This window comes from Cyprinus carpio, chromosome B25 (genome assembly GCF_018340385.1).
Source record: "Cyprinus carpio isolate SPL01 chromosome B25, ASM1834038v1, whole genome shotgun sequence".
NCBI classification, from domain to species: Eukaryota; Metazoa; Chordata; class Actinopteri; order Cypriniformes; family Cyprinidae; genus Cyprinus; species Cyprinus carpio.
In genome coordinates this window covers 91,125-111,959 of record NC_056621.1, presented here as the reverse complement: position 1 = coordinate 111,959, position 20,835 = coordinate 91,125, and the positions used below count along the sequence as shown (strand labels likewise).

Below are 20,835 nucleotides of genomic sequence, written 5' to 3'. Positions count from 1 at the left end.
GGAGGTGAGGCACCCATCACCCAGTGCATAATTTCAAAAGTCATCAGCAGTTAAAATGCTTTTCAAGCGCCCACCTGCCCCCAGAGAAGCGAGCCAGTTGCTGAAGACACACCACAAGCCACTGCTCAACAGAGAGACCTACATTGCGCTAAAAGGCTCCCTCCAAACTGCACGATTAGAATCTAAAAAAAACCAAACCATGTTGGGATTCAGAATTGTTGATAACTGACACAGGCTTATAGAGATTACAATGTGCGCCCGGGGGTTACAAAGGCCCCGAATCGTGGAGCAGAAAATCAGTTTTGAAGATCCCATCAAAACATTTCTCCCCGGGATCTTTCGAGCGTTTTTTTCTTTAAAGAGCTGCTCATCAAAAATGTGTTAAAGCATGGTGTAGTGCTCTAAAAGGGGGGAAGAGGATTTTCCCCACTGCCCTTAAAATCCTCACCTGAAAAAAAAAGAATCAAGATATAATAGCTGGTATCTCTGAATGGATGCTCTAAACCGGGTTACCAACAACAATCAAAAAGTATATTTCTATACAAATTTTCAAACATTAAAACTAAATATTTTAAAGTTTTATTTTGGCAGAATACGCTAAGACCTCTTCCAAAAAAAAAAAATAAGTGCACGTTTAGTTTATCAAACGTTCCCTCATAAACCCCCGGGGGTTCCCAACCACCAGGTAAAACCCGCTCTAGTTTTTTTGGTGTACTTGGGCAAACAGCAGGTAAGATATAGTTATTTGATAAAACAGCTTTCCCAAGGGTTTTCTTCATCTGGTGCGGAAATAGAGGTTGTTAGGGCCGCTTTTGGCAACAGTAAAGCCTCAGTGGGGGCTCCTTTTCCAGTGATGATGCAATGTTCCAAATTAAATTCACCCACAGCATCTGTACAGTTTTAAAGGGGGGAATCCTGTGGGAGGTTGAAAAAAGAAAAAAAAAGTTTAATAGAAAAAACGGGGACGGAAAAGGGAAGCAGAAGTCAACCCTGGGGATACGGCCCGTAACGCCAAAATGAACACCCCATTTTTTCAGCTGAAACTGGGGGAATTTTAGATACTGTATAGACGTTCCTCCCCCCCTCCTCCCTTAAATGCTGCTGAAGTTATCTCTGTCAGGAAAATTCTGATGCCTTTTTCCCCAACTGTTCCAGCAATGCCCTAAAAGACAGGTCAAAATTCACTGAAAATTTTCATGAAGTTTCATTTTCCCAAGCCGTTCATGTTTTTTCGGGAACCCCAGTGTCCATTTTTTGAATTTTATGCAATTAAAAACAAGGAGAATTCGCAAGACTAGACTGTAAATTTCAAAACTCAAAATTTTTTAAAAACGGTTTCATTCAAGGAAGTTTCTTCTAAAAATGATAGCTATCGTATTTTTTAAAGGGTTAGCATTCAAAAAAGTTCTGTTCTTAAATCCCCATATGTCTTCCCCCATAAGACCTTCTTACCGATTCAAAATTTTGATATTTTTGATGACACCCAAGGCTTTCTGACCCTGCATAGACAGCAAGCAACAACTTCCAAAGGGCCCCAAAAAGGTAGTAAGGACTTTTAAAATAGTCTGACATCAGTGGTTTAATCGTAATTCTTCTGTTCTGAAAAACTCCCCGCCCTTCCATGCGCCAGAAAACAGGGAGCGCAAAAATAACCCCCCCAAGGCAGAACAAAGCAATATCATTAATGACAAATATTTAAAAAAAACTTATTCAAAAATAAAAAAAGTCTGATTCACTGGAAAATCAAAAACCAAATCCTGCAGTGGGAAAAGGGGGGGTTGGGGAAAAGAAGGGTAATTTTTCTCCCCAAAGCAAAAAGCAGAACGAGAATACTTTTTTTGTCCTTAGAAAACAAAAATAACGACCTTATTTAACCCAATTTTTTCTCTTCCCTGTCAGTCGTCGATGACGTTCAGGAGAGATGCATTGCATCATGGTCGACTCTCGTGGAACACACGACAAAGACTTTTTGTCTCTTTGCGCACAAGAAGTATTCTCGTAAAAATATCTTAATTTGTGTTTCGAAGATGAACAAAGATCTTACGCGTTTGGAACGACATGAGGGTGAGCAATTAATGACAGAATTGTCATTTTTGTGTGAACTATTACTTTAAGCTACAGTACATTACAAATCCACTGAAATCACATCCTCATTCTCATTCCTTTCAAAAATGAAATATGCCACTACCCTGACCAAGATGTACTCAGACTAAATTGCAACTTCAATGTTCACAGCGATTCTTTTTTATTATTTGTCATATCAGCATTCATTGCATTTGTTAGGTCTATTATAGTGATGTGTTAGTAAACCTTTCAATTATACAAAAAATCCTACCATTGCAAATCTAACTTCAGCTTTTTTTAGCGCAGTCCATCCATGTTTCCGCCTCCAGTGACAGCACCTACTTCTGCCCTTGTTCTATAATGGTTCTATCAATTATACCTTAAAGAGACAGCAAAACATTTTTATTTGCAGTCAGCCTGCAAGATTCCCCAATACCTAACAACAGCCGTCCTGTTTAAAAACTTCATTACCTTTCACCAGCTTATGTTTATCAGCTGGAGAAGATCTCGCAGCACATGAAGTTTTGGGCCAGATCTTGTCCAGGCGCTTTTGCTCAATCTGGAAACATGAGGAGCCCTTAGTATCAACTTTTTCTCTGAATAAAACCTGTCCAATTTTTTTATTTTGACCCCCTTACCTCTCCAAGTTCACATTGCCATGTGATCCGCTGTGGTAAACTCTTTGCTCTCTCAATGCACAGGAGGTCATCACCCATAAGGGAGAATGCCCGCCACTTGGCTGCAATAGCTCAGCTGTGGTGCCATTGCGCATCCCCGCGACCATAAAGACAGTGATGCCTGCTCGCTGGCACTTCTTAATAGCATCGGGGACCTGTGGCGGTTATACCACCCGGGTTAGGTGTCCAACAACCACATGCCGACTTTACAGTAATGAGCACCTCAGCAGGTCTTTGCTTGTTTTTCACAACTCCAAATGCATATTTTCCATGTGAAGTGGAGGGAATAGTAGGGATAGAGCATTAGTCAAGTGGCCAGCTACCTCTGGCCTAAACAGGAGCCTCAATGCCCACCACACAAATACAGGGAAGTCCAGTCAATATATCTGCCTCACATTATCCTTAACAACTTCAGCCTCCCGCCTGAAACAGGAGTCCCTGTATGTAAAGGCAGATGGTCCTCAAACCCCTCAGAGGCCCATGGGCTCAATCACCTCTTTCACCATGTCATCCCGATCAATGGCTCCAACGACTTTGGTTTACACCATTGGCTGAAAGTACTTTACCAGCACCTAGGGGAAATATAATGATTTATTAACTATTATTAACTTTTTGGAAAGTTATTACAAGTATGTAGTCTCCCTTCATTTAACTTTGGAACCATGCAGAGTTCACATCGGGTTTCACGTTTTCCAGGTCAATTTTTCCGCATTGACCAAAGAAAGGTGCTTGGTTTGAAGTGACCTTCTATGTGAATGGTGCTTCATGCATCGCTTTTACTAATTGAAAGTGTGACAAAGGACGTCTTTGGCAAGCAAAATTTTGCTAAATGATACAGCAATCTTTAGTGTTTTCAAACTTTTAAAGGGGTTTTTTTTTCATCGGAGCCTTTTCCACAAGTTGATATGAGTCTTTAGGGTCTCTAATAAAAAGTCTGTACATAGTGTTGGTTTAAAATTTCTCATGTGAGTGTTAAAAAACACCTTTTTTACCCTGTCAAAAAAACAGCTCGTTTCTGAGCAAGCCGTTTTGTAGCATTTTCCTTTATATGTTAATGAGCTCTGCTGACCCCGCCCCTCTTTTCCGAGGGGCCGGGATCTCTGAGGGACTGTTTACTTTAGCCTGCCTTCATCGTGGAAACTTGCTAATTAGCACATTATTAAGAAATGTGATTTTGCAAAGATTCATTAAAAAACCTTATACTCACTTCTTCTGGATGGGAAACCTGGATCACAAATGATTTTGTGAGAAATATGACACATTAAAGGTAGATCTGGGGGCAAATCCCTTCAAAACGTAATTATTTATTTTTTTTTACGATTTATTAATCCAGTGCGTCTTCAGCAGCTCAAGATGTCAGGAGTAAATGACGACTGCTATGTTCATGGTATTACATCCAACAACAAAACACCTCAGTCGCTTAGGAGTCATTCTTCTCTACATCTGCTCCGGGGGTGGTGAAACAATGGTGGACTGATTACAGCTCACTCCCGGAGGGTCTAATGTAAGACTGACTCCAGTCTGTGCTGAAACGCTGCTGTCGATCAAACTAGTGTGGGAGGGGCCTGTTTTTATGGATGTCCACACAGACAGGCATCTGAGATTGGCTCGATTTGATAAAAGGCGTAAAGATTTTAGTAGATTAAAAAAAAAACTAGGTGGATTTTCTCATTATAGGGTGCTTGCGTACACACACTACAAAACACACAATTCAGTTTAAACAACTTTGTTAAAGAGCACGTAGCATCCGAGGACCCCTTTAAATTAAACTGGACTAAATGACTCCTCAACCTGAACTATAAAGATGTCTAGGACCAATGCAATTATCTATTGAATGAGAACATCCGTTCGCCATAATAATACCACCTGTATATTATCTAGCAAATAGCATATCACCTGAATATCATTATCATCTGAAATATTAAATGTGCACTTACTTCTTCAGGAGGATTTCTGACGCTCCTTTGCTGAACATACGGTAACTTCCATCTGGATTTTTAAGGACTGTGCTCATGGATTTTCCTCACTGACTGCGTTGAAGGTGTATACTTTGTACAGTTTTTCCTCAGGATATTCACTGCGAATGGCTTGGTATCTTTTTTCGTAAATCAATGGTAAAACCCCAGCAAGGCACATTCAGTTTTGTTTCCACACTTGACGGTGGCAGACCGCCCTCTTTCTCAGCAGGCCTAGACAAAAAAAAGGCATTTATGAAAATAAGAAACCAAGTCTAATCTTGCAAGAAATCACATAAATAACTAAACTGTGGCCCAAAAGTCACATTGATTTCTTTAAACAAATATCTTATTTTTAAATAAAAGAAATAAATGTCTTTAAACAAACATGAATTGAAATTTGAAATATAGGCAAGTTATAACATTAATAGAATAACTTAAATATAGCATAATAATAAAATATTTTTTTTTAAATATGACACAGTATTATGTTTAATCTGTTATACTAATTTGTGACGTGTACATATTTTACAGAAAATATAGTTTCTTACCATGATTTTTGAAGTATATGCACTGTTTGACACTTATGCCTGTGATGAAGAGAAGATTCATGATGTTGCCAGGAATCAAATCAGGGTCCCAGACCTTCTTGTAGTGTCTGTCTCCAATATACACCTGAAACCACGGTCATTCTGTTCATGGTTAGGGTGCCTGTCTTATCAGAGCAAATTGCAGTGGCATTTACCATAGTCTCGCAAGCGTCCCAGATGTCTCACCAGGTTGTTGTCCTTCATCATTTTTCTACAGAGAATGACATTGATGAATTTTCCTACAGTTGTAACCTTTGTATGTATAAGTTTCTTATGAGACTTCTGCAAAAAAAAAACAGACCACATACTTTCACAGAATAGGCCAATGAGATGGTGACAGCAGTGGTTAAAACCCTCAGGCACGTCAACAACCAGCACAGTGACGCCAATGATGAAGAACTTGACAAAGAACTGGATGTAGATAGGAGTGCACTCTTTAATCCAGGATAGCCCCTGGATCCAGAAAGTGTCCACCCCAAAGAGCCCCACAAGAATTAGAAACCGTGATGGCTGACATGAAGAGCCCTGGGGTGAAAAAACACACATGAACATCACACAACCCACTTAAAATCCTCTGTTTAAAGGTTTCTTATACAAGGAAAATATTTCAATCCGCTTTGTACACCGGAAAAAAAAAGGTTTTTTTTTGTGTGTGTGTGTGTTTTACCTGCTTTTCCGATTTGTACAGCGAGTTTGGTGAGCTTCCCTTGAAGGTACTGATTTCTCTTTCTTTGGAATCTTGGTTTTTTTAGGCTCTTCTTCTGTCTCATCATCACTGTTAGGGGGGCTCCATCTCCACTCTGCCTCCATCCCTTCTCTGAATGAGAGTGAAGTTAAAATAAATGTAACTTGTAATCTGTTTTATAAATGTATTGCACTGTACAATGGCTGTGCATGTATCAAACTACCAAAAATGGTTTGTCATGTAACATAAAATGCTTTTTAAATTAGCTGGTTTCATTTACATCAAAATATGATTTAATACTACCGAATCAACTCAATTTCATTACATTATGATATATAAAAATTACAATATAGCTTCTTAATGTAATTACTGCATGTTCATTTTTTAAAGTGCAATAATACATTTTCAGCAGTGAATATTCAGCTTTTCATCACAGAAATAAATATTTTTGAAATATATTAAAATAAAAAATGTATTTAAATTGTAATAATATTTCACAATATTACTGTTCTTACTGTATTTTTTTTTATCAAATAAATGCATGCTTTGTGAGCATAAGAGACTTTCAAAAACATTAGTCCTACTGACCCAAACGTTGAACGGTAGTGTATTGCATTCCAATGTTCATTTTGGCCAATATGAGTTTGAATTCTGCTTGCAACATTTCTGACAGCCCAATATTTACAGTATGTGTCAGTCTGTATGTATGTTTGTATGTTGACAAAGGAAAAAGTAGAGCTGTAAGGCCAAAGGCCCTAATCTTTCTTACTGCTAATCAGCATGAAAAGAGTGAAGAGCACAGTTAGCATATGTTCACAGGACATTCTCACAACTTGTACACTCAATACATAAGGAAAGAAAGGCACACAATACGTGCCAAAAGAGCAACTACTGATGAATGTCACTGACTGCTATTTCCTGTGATGTTCCTGCAGTGGTTCTCAACCAGTTTCATATCAAACATTGAAATTTGTCAATAATAAACTCCATAGACCCATCAATGTACAAAATTACATAGGCTGAACAAGGAAAATGTCAAATTTGGGTTTCAGAATGTCCCTTGAATTTAGATGGTTTCTAAAAAAAAAAAAAAGAACATGAACACAAGGGCCCATATTTAAAGCAGTCTGGTTCATATTTTGTCATATCTTTCATAGTTTGTTCATGTTTTCTGATAATGAAAGCATGTCATCTGCCTATTTGATTAGATTTATTCAAGTGACAGATGAATTAGCACCAAAACACTGTATTGGTCTCAACTTTAATGTAGGATATAGATATAGGAGGCAATGCCCAATTATTACAGTAGTTTTGCTGCATTTTATTACTTTACGAATAGCATGTGTTTTTACCCTTTAGAACCAGACATGTGACCCATTTTTACATCACAACTCACCAGTTTGAGAACCACCGATCTAAAGGAAATGCTATGACATACAGCTACAGTATATGTGCTAATACAAACCTTTCTTTTTATCTGTTGCATCTGGCTTTTTGGCTGCTTGCTGAAAATTGAGATGGATCAATCAGATATTTGTGACATGATGTGACTCTTATGGGCATCATAGTCATGTAGGTTTAAAAATGATGTATCTAAAATCCCTGGCTAAGCATTTCAAATAGTATGCCTATTTAATAATAGTTTTAATTTTGGGGGGGGACACCTAAACGTGATTAGAACAGAATGGATACGTTAGTTATTATTTTGGAAATGCGTTTCAGAAACCCATCTTATTAAGGAACATACTTTTCTTTTTTTCTTTTTTCTCTCTTTCTTCTTCCTCTCTTTTTCTTTCTTTTGCTCTCTTCTTTCTCCCGCTTTTTCTCCTCCTTCTCCCCTCTTTTTCCTCTCCCTTTCTTCTTTTTTCTCCTCATCGTCATCATCATCATCATCTCCGCCTCCGAGGAGAGTGAAGATGATTCCCGTCTGAGAGTTCACTCCCCCACTGCTGTGACCAGCATTTTTCCGGAGCCCTCCATCACATGCGTGCCTGAGTAAACACGGACAAAAATGGGCATGTAACCAGGTCTTGTATGGTACAGTAACTGCTGCAATTGCAAAACTGCATCAGTCTTAAAATTTTGATGGTTACCGTTATTGTTACTTAAAAAAGAGGAGAGCAAAACCTGAAAGAAGCATAGGGTCCTTTGTCCGCAGTTTTTTTGACATGGTCCGACTCTCCAGTGAGGGAGCTCTCGTCAATTTTTTAGATCGTTGCTTTGGATTAGTACACCATCAGCAGGAAGGAGGTCACCTGCAAGCACAAAGCAAAGGGACAGATGGTGTCATCTGAGACACAACAGACAGATGTTTTGCATCGCAGGCAAAAGAGAGGTTTTTAATCGAGCACGGCAAAATGCTAACAAAACAAGAAGAAACAAACAGACTAATGAAAAAATAAACTATTTTTATATGCTTTAACATTATTTTTTAAAGAAAAGCTAAGCCAAAAAATATATTTTTTTTATCATCACTCACTCTGTGGTCTGTTTTCAAACCTGTATGCTGTATTTTCCTATAAGTTTGTTTTTTATCTTCACACAGCACTTTTCCATAAAACAACAGTTCATTCAATGGCTGTCAAGCTCCAAAAAGGCAAGTTAAAAAAAGTATTTTCTTTATTTTCTAACTAATGAGTTAATTTCTTGACTTGCCTTGAATCTTTAATCTCACACAATGACATGCAGAATTTTAAAAATGGTTGTAAAAAGTTTGATTAAACCTTTCTGCTTTAAAATTTTTGTGTTTTAACTGATGCTTTCTTTGTAAAATGTTGAAAACTGGACAATTCAAAAAGTGAAAAAGTACAACATTTTTTGTCTATTTTTTGAAACTTGACTGAGAGGTCATCATAACTGTCACTCCATGGCAAAAGCTGCATAAACAGTTCTTTAAAAAATTTTCCATTTTAACAGTGTAAGAGCTTAAAGAAATATGTAACAACATTTTTCTTAATTGTCTAATATATTAAAAACAGAAATCTTAAGGGAGATCATTTTACCATATTTTACTTGTGCAATGTCTCCAACCACAATCTCGGCCACAGGAATCTGAATGACTTGACCGGCTCGGAGCACAGTGAACTTCTGCTCTTGTTCAATGCGGCTCTGCAGTCCACGGAATTGCTTTTCTTTTGCTCCAGTCATTAAAGGCTGTGACAGAGAACCACGCAGATGACAGACAAGAGGATGGCAGCACCCTCAATCCAGCCCGCCTCTGCCTCACCCTCGTCCTCAACTCCTCCTCCAGCCGCCCTACCACAGTCTGCACCAATGAGAAAGTCACGGTTAGAAATAGCTACTACAGCAACTTGTGTGTATAAGTCTTATATTATACATCAGATTATATATACACTACTGTTTAAAAGTTTGGGGTCAGTAAGATTCCTTTAAACTTTCCATTCATCAAAGAATTCTGGAAAAAAACAGTTTCCACCAAAATATTAAGCAGCAGAACTGTTGTCAAAATTGATAATGATAAGAAATGTTTTTTTGAGGCAGCAAATCAGCATATAAGAATGATTTCTCAGTGATCATGTGACACTGACTGAAGACTGGAGTATGATGCTGAAAATTCAGCTTTAACATCTAAAATGTCTAAAATGTTATTTGAGGTACATTAGCAGGGTATACATTTAGGAAGGAAGTGAAGGACTGCGCAATTGCAATACGCAAAATAACATGACAATTTGCAGGGTTTTACTGCTAAATGCACAGCAGGGCTCAGGTAAAAGTATTTTTGAAAATATTATTTTTTTAATAATAACAGAGGCCCTGGGTGAGCTGAATACATAGCAGCACTATGTCACCTTCAGGGCATGTTAAAATTTCAAATTCATTGTTATTCAACAGTACCACTCAGTAAGAGAAACGGGTATATTATTCATAGTGAGCTTAAAAGCCTGATGATACTCACGTTCTCTCTCGGCATCAGGAGGTTTATAGAAGGAAAGGCCTAAGGATATTATGGCTGCAACTTCCAAAATAATTAGAGTCACATCCTGCAATGCTTCCCACACTAGCTGAAGGAATGTTTTTTTGGCTTTTTCGGAGGTATAAAATTCTTTCCAAATTCTTCTTTTCTCCTCCTGGCAATGTCATCAGAATGACCCACTTAACCCTAAACAGAGAGAAAGAGCAGAATAAATATTTAAATATTTGGTGTAGAAACAATTTTTCACACAGATATTGCTAGCAAATTTCACAAACAGCTAGTAACTCATTGAACATTAGTCCAATAATCTGTTTTATTTACTGTTTTATTTATTTATTTTTCAGTTTATCGCATTACGATTTACATAAAACTTTAGGGTATAGATTATAAAAATATGAAGATTGCTGTCATAAAACTGCCTTTTTTTTTGCATTTTTACAATTATAAATAGCTTGTTCCTGGTTGTAAAAATATTATACCATTGTTATTACAATAGAAAAATAAGATATACCATATTACAGTCAAGATATCTAATAGCATAATTTAACACCTCCGGACTGTACAAAGATTTCTGATGGGTCTCTCAAGATTATTATTAATGACAATGTTTGAATCACATATGACTTTGAGATAATCTAAACATCCTCATGGCATATCTCTATATGTACTGAGTTTGCAATTTAAAAACAATTTTTGAAATAGTACAGAGAAAACATACTGATGATTTAACATGTCCAAAAAAATGACAGATGGATCAAGTGAAAAAGTCAATCCTCAAACTTGTTCTAGCTATATTTTAAAACGCTTGAAAAATTGAATTGGATTTAGAGATGGTTTACTTTGTTTCGTTTTTTTCATTTTAAATATAATGGATTCCAAAAAATATCAAGATTTCCACTCCCCACGCAAGCAAGAGCACAGCCTGAACACTAACACAGTGTAATCCCTCTCTTCCTTTCCTTGCTCAATTACAAAACGCTGGTTCTCTCTGCCCCCTCAAAGGTTTACCCCACAGTTGGCAAGGGCAAAAATGAATGTAAACCCCATGCAGCAGAGCAGCGGCCAGTGAGATTAGAGTGAAGCGGAGCAATGAAGAGCCTACCTCGGTTTAAGGTGAGTGGGATTACATGAGGTAAATTTATCTGGTTCCACCTGTCACAACTACAACTGTCTGTTATTGCTCATGACAGAGCTAAATATGCCAGTGCAGAGCAGTAAGCCAATGCATATCGAACTGGAAAATATAGATGGATGATAAGGTAAATAGGACTTAAAAATAACAATAATCAAGGTCAGATTTTAACAAGAGATAGGACTCTTTTATAACAGATGGTAGACAGATTTCTAATACACACAAAAATCTTAAACGAAAGAATCACAAGAGGAGAGTGTAAACATATTTCACTGGAATTATCAAGGGAAACATAAGCTGATCATGGTGTTAGACAAATGATTGGAGTTCAGCTCGCTGAAATAATATGAAGACCGACTGGTCTAAACTAGAAGCACAGAAGAAGATGAATAAAACGGTGAAATGAGCAAAAAGAGGAACTGTAAAATCCAAGAAGACATCATGGTCACTTTGATAATAATTAAGTGAGAAGAAAGGCAATAATGCCCGGCGGTTTAAACTTTTGTCCGTTGACTGACACAAAATAATTGACAATAATTTAGTTAGAAATTATGTACTGTATAAAAACCTAAAATTACTGGTCATATTATTCATTGTAGCTTTTATTCATAACCAGAGCACTTGGAATGATTCAGAAAAACATATAAACAGAAAATAATAATAACTAAAATTATTAGGGCTGTCCAAGGGTTTAAAATAACTTTTAAAGTTATTTTAAAATAACAATTCATAATAAAAGGTCCCATTAGTTAATGTTAGTTAACGCATTAATGCTTTGATTTTAATAATGCATTAGTTAAAATACCCATTGACTAAGATAAATAAATGCTTTAGAAGTATTTTTCATTGTTAACTATTGTACACAAAATGGAACTTATTTAAAAGTGACTTCAATGAAAATGCAAAATTATATACTGTTAGACATGAGTTAGACTTAAAGTAAATTATATTTGCTTGATGGAAATCCTTCATAATATGGTCAAAAAAATAGACAAGCTCTTAGATTAACAACTGACTGCATTAAGTGGCATAACTTTCTCTCTTAAAAAACGTGGCCTTTCAACTGGATTATGCAGTCAAAAACTATGTACCTCATTATTTGCTCCATTATTGCTCCACTGTCAAAGGGAAATTCTGAGAGAGTGTTTTAATGCTAAAATATGGTCCTTGATGAAAACTACAGTGCTAATGGCTAAAGGAAAAGGCATATGGAAAAAGATGTCTGAAACGTCTAATTGCTAATTAGTTATTTAGCTCAGGCATTTATCTGAAGCGATTACGCTACACTTGTTACAGAGACAGTCTTCCAGGAAGAGCCTGAGGTTAAGTGCTTGCTCAGGGCTGAAATGGTGAGAGGTCATGGATCAACCCCAGTGAAGTTTGAATCTTTGCTCAGCTCAGATTTATAACCACCAGGCTAAAACCAGTCTCAGCGTCACTAAACCATTTGGTTAAATATAAGACATGAGGTTTAGCAAAACTGAAAGCGATCAAAGTGTTTTATCTAGGAACACATGATATATTGGTACCATCTTGGTAACCAGCCGATAATAGAGATTTGGTATCAATTAATATTAGATATTTAATTGTGCATGCTTATTTCCTCTATTTTATTTAGATTCATTGTAATCTAAAGCTCACCTATAGTTAATGTTTATAAGCACACAATTTTATACACTGTTAAATGTAATCTTAAGCAAATCTAAAAATGAATATATTTTTAAACTGTATATTATAATGTCGTGTGCCTAAATTCATTTTTAACATATAAAATGTTAGTGTTTTATTTTAATTTATTTAAATTTAAAACTGACCATTTATTGGTTAATATTGGTTTTAACTTTTGGTCCACTTTTACCAAGTTTGGAGATAAAAGAACAGTGCATATTATAAATGTCTTTTAAACATTACCATTGGTAGCAAAGGAATTATTTACCATCTATTGGTGATGATTTTAACCTGGAACAGAGTCCCTGAACATCTCCATAGCACTCCTGAATCCTTTGTAATCCATCTGTCCCTCTGAGTTCCATGAGTGATCGAAGTTCTTTGAGTGTGCAGCCAAATTCTCCATCATGATTGGCGTCTGCCTTATACTTCGACCCACGGAATGAGTTTTTGGCCATAGTCCCGCTTAAGTGCACCAAAAAGTAGAGGAGAAGTGGCTTCCCCTGAGGTAAGCAGTGACAATATCCAGACTTAATTCCTCAGGGATGCAAAAAGCAACTCTTCTGATGACACACCAGATTTAATTCAAATGCCATTTCCATTTGATTTTCCGATGTATCTTCTCTCATCTTGAGTTGACTGGAGTCACAGATGGTCAAATCTTCGGGTTTGCACCAAGTTACATCTAAAACAAAACAAAAGCAAGTTTATTACATGCTCTATCATGCCACATAAAATGTGATTATTCGTGTACTGTCACAACCGCCAGATCAAGTGATACCAATGTCAATCAACAAAGGAAGTCACATCGAACCGTATGGCATTGGTTAAAGATAATGTTGACCGGTATGCAAAGTGACAGTTGGCTTTTGTAATGGCCCTTGAGCGGAAAGATCCGTCACATCTGCTTAAAGAACAGAATGCTAAAATTAGTTCTGTTACATAAAACTGGCATCTTGTCAAGAAAAGAGACCTGCCAAAGACAAGACATGACTCAAAAGTTGCGATCAAAAAACAGAGTGGGAAATAAGTTTTTAGAGTGTATTCAAAAGAAAGTGTAATTAAATGGAAAAAAATTATATTAGTATTATTTATATATTTTATAGTAGTTATTAAATATATTATCAGTTATCATTTAAATGTAGTAAACTTTTTTACTTTTGGTTTTTTAAATATTACTATTTAATTTTTTATTTATTTCAGTTTTAGTTTATTTCTAGAATTTCAGTGCTTCTTCTCAAATTTACTTCAGTAAAGGCAGCATTCCTAATGGTCATTTCGTTTAAGTTTTAGTTTTATAATTATCCTGGATTGAACAAATGAATAAACAATTTTCACCACAATCAGCAATGAAATCTAGGATTTTAATAATTGTAAATTATGTTGAGATTCAAAGGCAGTGACATCTAAAGCCCTCTCAAAGGTCACTGAACAACAAAATATGTTCGTGTGTCATCTTGAATAAATTTGCATTTTAGGACTTTAAATCACCTCTTATTTCTTTGATCATTAAATGTTTGCTCACAAAAACTATTGGAGTTTTACCTTTACCTTTTTATCTGATTACAGAACAAAACATCTGAACTGCCAAACAAATGACTGAAATAGTGACTTTACAGAAGCACTAAACTAAAACACACCATGATAGTTGACCTACCTCGATTCATTATCATAAAACAGATAGAAAAGTACTTACAGATTTGTTTTACATGTCCATTCCTGCAACAACGAGACAAATGCAGCCCCTCGACCAGCACAGTCAGAAGGTGCTGTTTTCAGAGCCTGAGCGACTCGCCGTCACGTACAATTACTCCAAACAACACAAAGTCTGTACTACACAGCATCATGCCAAAAATTCTCCTTTACTACATAAAATGATTTGACCTTCAGTGGACGGTCTTGAGGAGCACAGTTTCCATTAGAGGAAATGGCTTGTTGAATGATTATCTCAGGAAAAGCTTCTTGCTTAATCTAATTAGTCAATCTGTGGCAGTAGTGAGACACACAGCCACTCCTGCTGTAGGGAAGAGTATGCACTATTGAACACAGACAAACATATTTACTCATTCTTAGACAGTACCCTCAGTTCATTCAGACTTCTGAGGGAACAAAGTAAGTGCAGCCGGATAAAGCCTAAAGCACAAGAGTTACTCTTCTGTATACAAAAAGCTTTTATTTATTTGAATCACAAATAGACTTGTACCAGTGAAAGAGGAATTTGATAAAGAATGGCAAGAATAAGGCTGAAAGAAAAGCCTGAATGTCACTATTAGATGTTTATGTACAAAGATTATCTTCTGATAAAATATACCTACAAAAAGCACCTTTTTCAATTATGTGCCACACTAAATGCTCTCAAAAATAAACTGAATACGGAAAGAATTTGTGAACGGTTCTGTGGCACGAATGCTGAAAATCTATATTTACTCATGCTGTGAATGAGGAGTGTGAGTCACATTGTGATGCTGCATGGTGCTCTGGAAGTCGGATGTGGAAACTTACTGTCTAAATAAAGCGAATAAGTGAGAAAATGTTAATGAATGAGCATTTGGCAGGAAGAATTCGCCACTTTAGAGGACAAAATAAATATAGGCTATCTCTATATCAGGACATTCACTGCCTAATATGTCTAGTGTTGTATAATTTGCTATATGGCAATAAAACATCACATAACACCTTACCAAAATAGGCTATTTTTTTTTCAACTTATAAATAACTTCTTTTCACACAGGCCTAGCTTTATCCTAATGCAGTTTGTACAGAGAAATCCAGCAGCTGACTTAAACTGTAGCAATGGCTAATGTTTATGGACAAAATAAAGAATAACTAGTGCTTTAAGACCTCACGAAAATAAATGATTCAAAGTCTTTCAGTAGTTTTTAAGGATTTAAGTACCTTACCTTAAGTAACGCTAATCTGATGTTTCAACTATCGATGGTTGTCGCGCAACCCAAGTTGTCTTTTGCGGCCCTTTACACAGTGATTTAACAGTTAACCATCTTTAAAACTTTAACTCAAACATTTAAAACAAAATACTAATGGTTTTTTTTTTTTCTGAGATATATGTGTCATGTGTAAACCTATAATAAGACGATGTACATTTAGTCGACGTAAGGAAAGCGCTTAAAAGGCGAGCTGTTGCTATGGTTACCAACTTCAGCAACTTCTGCTATTATTAGCATCCATGACTAGCTTGTAATTAAACTTCGTGGTTAAATAAACAAAAACGTGTATATACATAATAAGGTATTTATAAATATCAAAGCATGTATTAAGACCCCATCAACTTTGACGAACTGCCCATAATTCGCACTCTTGACTGGTTACATTGTTGCTATAATGCCATTCTACTGGTCTATCTTATCTGCATAAATTATAAACATTACTTGAATTGAAATTCCTCAAATTTCACTGTCCACCAAAGCATAAAGCATGTTACAAGGCAGTTAAGAAGTCACTGTGCCATCGATGTAAAATCCTCTTGGCGACACAAATAGCATAATACACATTACGTTACCAAGAAAGACTAAAACTCTCAATCACTAGACTACATTCGACTGACGCACTCAGCAGAGATTCATCTGAAAACATTTTTTCTAGAATATATATTCGGAAGGTATAAAGCATAACATTTAGGACTATATAAGGAAGAAATAAAACATACATGAGCAGAGAAAACGAGTCTTAATCACGCGATTCTCACATCAAATTACTAGAATAACTTTAAACAGCATGTTTCCGCTACTAAACCTAACAATTCCGATATGTATTGACTTGCCATTTGATTAAAAACTATCGAGTTCCATACTGTAATATCTGAAACAACACTTTTAGTCTATATATGCTACATGTGTACTCACTTTGAACCGGTGTGCGTCAGTTCCACTTGGCATCAACAGTCTCGCGCCGTGGATCTGCGTCTCGATCCGTAACGACCCGCCCACCGCGCGCTAGTCTGAGGAGTGTTTACGTCAGAGGCATGGATCGGAATTTAACTCAGACTCCAATTGGCCAGCGCTTGTCCCAGGTACAGGTGTCATCCCTTGCTGAAACAGCTGTCATCACCAGCAATCAGCAAAGATACTTCGGTGTGATGGACAAGCGGGCCATGCTAAACTTGATGTATTATTATTAGCAACAAGAGGAGGGCCATAGTATAGATTTACAAATTATTATCTTTTGAAGGCTTTAGCTCCACAATCCGGCCACATATAATATAAGACTGAATGAAGATGATAGATATATATATATATATATATATATATATATATATATATATATCAAGTTATATAAAGTTATAAACAGGGCCCTGTGCTTTGAGGGCCCCGCATCAGCTACGAACAGCCCTATAATTTACATTTACATTTGTGCATTTGGCAGACGCTTTTATCCAAAGCGACTTACAGTACATTCAGGCTATACATTTTTTTACCATGTGTATTTCCCAGGGAATCGAACCCACAAGCTTTTACGCTGCTAACGCAATGGAAAGGAACATATAGGTATATATATATATATTTCATTATTTCATTATTTCTATGTATTTCATTTTATTTCATTATTAATATCATATCATCTGCAAGTATACTGTTTTTACACAAATATGTTTAATATCGAAGTACACTACAAGTGCACATTAAATGCAAATAAGCACCACTTCTTTTTCACAAAGTTATATATATGCAGGTACATTTAGTGCCCCAAAGTCATTATTTTTTTCTACTTTTCCCCCCCAGATAGTTATTTTTAATTATTTTAATAATTTGTCATTGTCATGGATCACAGGATGTTACAGGCCATATATAAGGTGTCTTATATAGCTGAAAATCATGATTCCTTGTTGTCTGAATTAGTGTCAATTCTGTTACTGTCAAACTGTTAAGAGTAACAGTGTTGACAGCACGTAACAGATTTGACAGTCATACACAGAGAAACACACACACAAACATAACTGTCAATTCTGTTACATATTGTCAACAATAACAGGGTTCATTTTTACGCACTTTTAGACCAAAAACAAGTGTGAGGAAAAGTAAAGCCTGGCCTTCTTAATTTTTATTTGCCATCTCAAACATTTTGACACTGATGAGCGGTGAGGCTGACTAAAAATATAACTTTCAATTTTTTGTCATCGTAATGACAACAGCATTGGGTAATGAAATGCAGCTGAGCATCATCAAAAATTATTACAAATTTGGGGGTACTTTTTGGCCATATGTACCTGTAATTTTGCGGTATTACAATTAGTGCTGTCAAACAATTAATCACAATTAATCACATCCAAAATAAAAGTTTTTGTTGTGTGTAGTGTGTATATTTAATATGTATATAAATACATACACATGCATGTATATATTTAAGAAAAATATAAAAAAATATTAAATATACACATATATATATATAAATTATATGAATATTAATATAGACACGTAACTACATGTAAATATTTTCAAAATATATACTGTATGTGTGTATTTATATAGTATGATTTATTTCATATATAAATATATATTTTTTAATATATATTATTTGTTTTGAATGCGATTAATCGCGATTAATCATTTGACAGCACTTATTATTATACACATTACATATTGTATGATTTTATGGTGGTTACAGCCCTGCTTCCTACAGTGAAACTACTGCAAAATAAGCACAGAAAATCCTGGATGTGATTTTGTGTATGTGTTGTGTTTTATGATTGGTACGATGAGCTAAAAGCACACGCGGTGCTTCTAGATACGCTGGCACGCGAGCGTTTAACTCCACTGCTCTATCTCAGGGATGGTAGAGAGCATGACCTCTCTTAAACAGGATTAGCTATAAATAGTGCTGCCTATCCGCTCGGCTACAGCGCGGCAGGCTCTCGCGACGCGGGCTCCATCGCTAAACCCACTTCTCCATAGCCCAGAGTTGATTGAGCATCCGCCCATACCTCCAATTTGCTACGTTAACCGTTGTGAAGAAGAAGAGTGCTTATTTGTATTTAATGTGCACTTGTAGTGTACTTCAAATTTGAAAAGTATATTTGTAAAAATTGTATTTGAGGGTTTTTTGGGGGGTTAACTGTTTCTTCTGAAAAAGATGGGCATTTAGAACCCAAAAAAGAAAAATTTTGACCCACGACAGACCTCTTCTAAAAACTTGGATTACTACACATTCCTGTTTTGTATTAAACCCCAAGATATCTACACTATGAGAGCAGATTTGTAGATTTTTTCCATAATGGTTCAAATTTGGAACAGCTGATCTGAGACTACTTCCTATCTTTATCCTAATTCCAGTTCGTCATTCCGAACCAGTCGTTCCCTTCCCCCAGCCATGCCTCTGGAAAGTTAGAGATCAAGCCAAATGTCTTTGCTGATCCTGCCCTGCCATATCACCTCAGCACGGCAATGACGCCTGATGATGTCAAACCCTGCCCACACGTGGAGTCGATCGTGTGCCCGTGTGGCCGGCCATATACAACGTAAAATGATGCTAAACGCATGGCATGATTGCTTTAACATTGACGACCATTCACGTGCACAAATGCTCGCTGTCATAGGATTACATTGGAGAAACACACTTCAGTACACACACACACACACAGCAGGATTACCAACACAGTTCCACACAGACATAGCAAGATTACAGAGACACATACACCCCCCCTCTTCTTCCCCAACACAGGATACAGACTGCTGGATTAGAGAGGCACAGATTCACATAGAGGGAAATTACAAATACAGTGCATGTCAAAAAACTCTTTGTTCAGGATGAAAACACAAGCATGCACTAATAAGATCTTAATTATATAGCTAAACATGCTGAATACACATCTGTATCTGATCCAGATGTTGATTTTAGGTACAAAATGGCCCTTTTGGTTGCTTGAGTGACAGATGCAATGTGACGTGACAGCAAATGTGATTCTGAAAGACAAGGGAGTGAGGTTTAATTGGCACCGATGGATCGATGCAGCCTCTGTTGGACTGCTCTCATTTAGATACCGAATAGCATCAATGCATGAACAGAAAGGAGAAGACACACACACACACACACACACACCATCAACATTACCGCTTCATTTGCACACACACACGCGCACGGACAAACACACCGTCACAGGATAACCTCACTAATCTTCTCTCAATGGTTTAAAGCAGCTGAAGAAGCTTTATAATTTAAGAGGAAAACAGCAACAGTGCTTTTAAGGACATATGCACAGAGATTAGCCCCCTTGCTCCACACTGGACAACACAAGCACACCCTTTCGCATGACTGAACTGATGATGCAAAAATGCATTTGGATATCAATATGATAAAGCAGAGTGGCTGATAGACCGATGTAACAGAGTTGTTCTGTGTGAAGGTCCATTTGTGGAAAAAAGGAGACGATTGCATTTGCACTATACATATGCCCATACAGTCATTGCTCAAATGAAATAAAATTCTGTCATAATATTCAACCTCATGTCGTTCCAAACCTGTACGACTTTCTTTCTTCTGCTGAACAAAAAAGATGATATTTAGAATAATAATGATAATGATTTTTTTTTTTTTAATCAATACAAAGGGAGTCAAACGGACCTGAATCAGTTTAACTAAAAATATTTTTAATTGACTGAAACAGATACAGTCAACTGTGAAAGTAGGTAATATTGGTTTGGAACGACATGAGGTTGAATAAATGTAATTTATTTTTATTTTTTGTTGAACTATCCTTTTAAGATGAATTAATATATGCTGATGTGTATGTTCATGGTTTATGTCATCTTGTTTGGCCATTTTTGGAAGGCTGTTTTCAAAAATAATGGCATTCTGTTTGTGCCGAAACCACAATATGTTTGTTTTTAAAAGTTTATGACAAAGCACACAGATGGAACATGTACTATAGATTTATTGAAGTTTATAGAACAGAAAGATGTTGTAGATGTTTTAAAAGTTTTAGGAAACTCATTATTGTAAAAAAAAATCAAAAAATTCTATTTGTTTGTCTGCACTGCAAAAAAACAAAAGGAAAAAAAACCCTTCCACTTTCAGTACCACAACTGAGGTGAGACCCTTGAGCAAAGCGCAGAACCCACAACTGCTCCTCTTTTTTTCTGACACAGAGGCCATACTTCCTCCAAACTTTCCAGCTTTTTA

The 20,835-nt window shown here is 36.4% G+C and overlaps 1 pseudogene; it reads right to left on the bottom strand.

Moving 5' to 3' along the window:
* Nucleotides 1-1,091: 1,091 nt before the first annotated feature.
* Nucleotides 1,092-16,680, bottom strand: LOC122134595 (annotated as a pseudogene).
* Nucleotides 16,681-20,835: the final 4,155 nt, after the last annotated feature.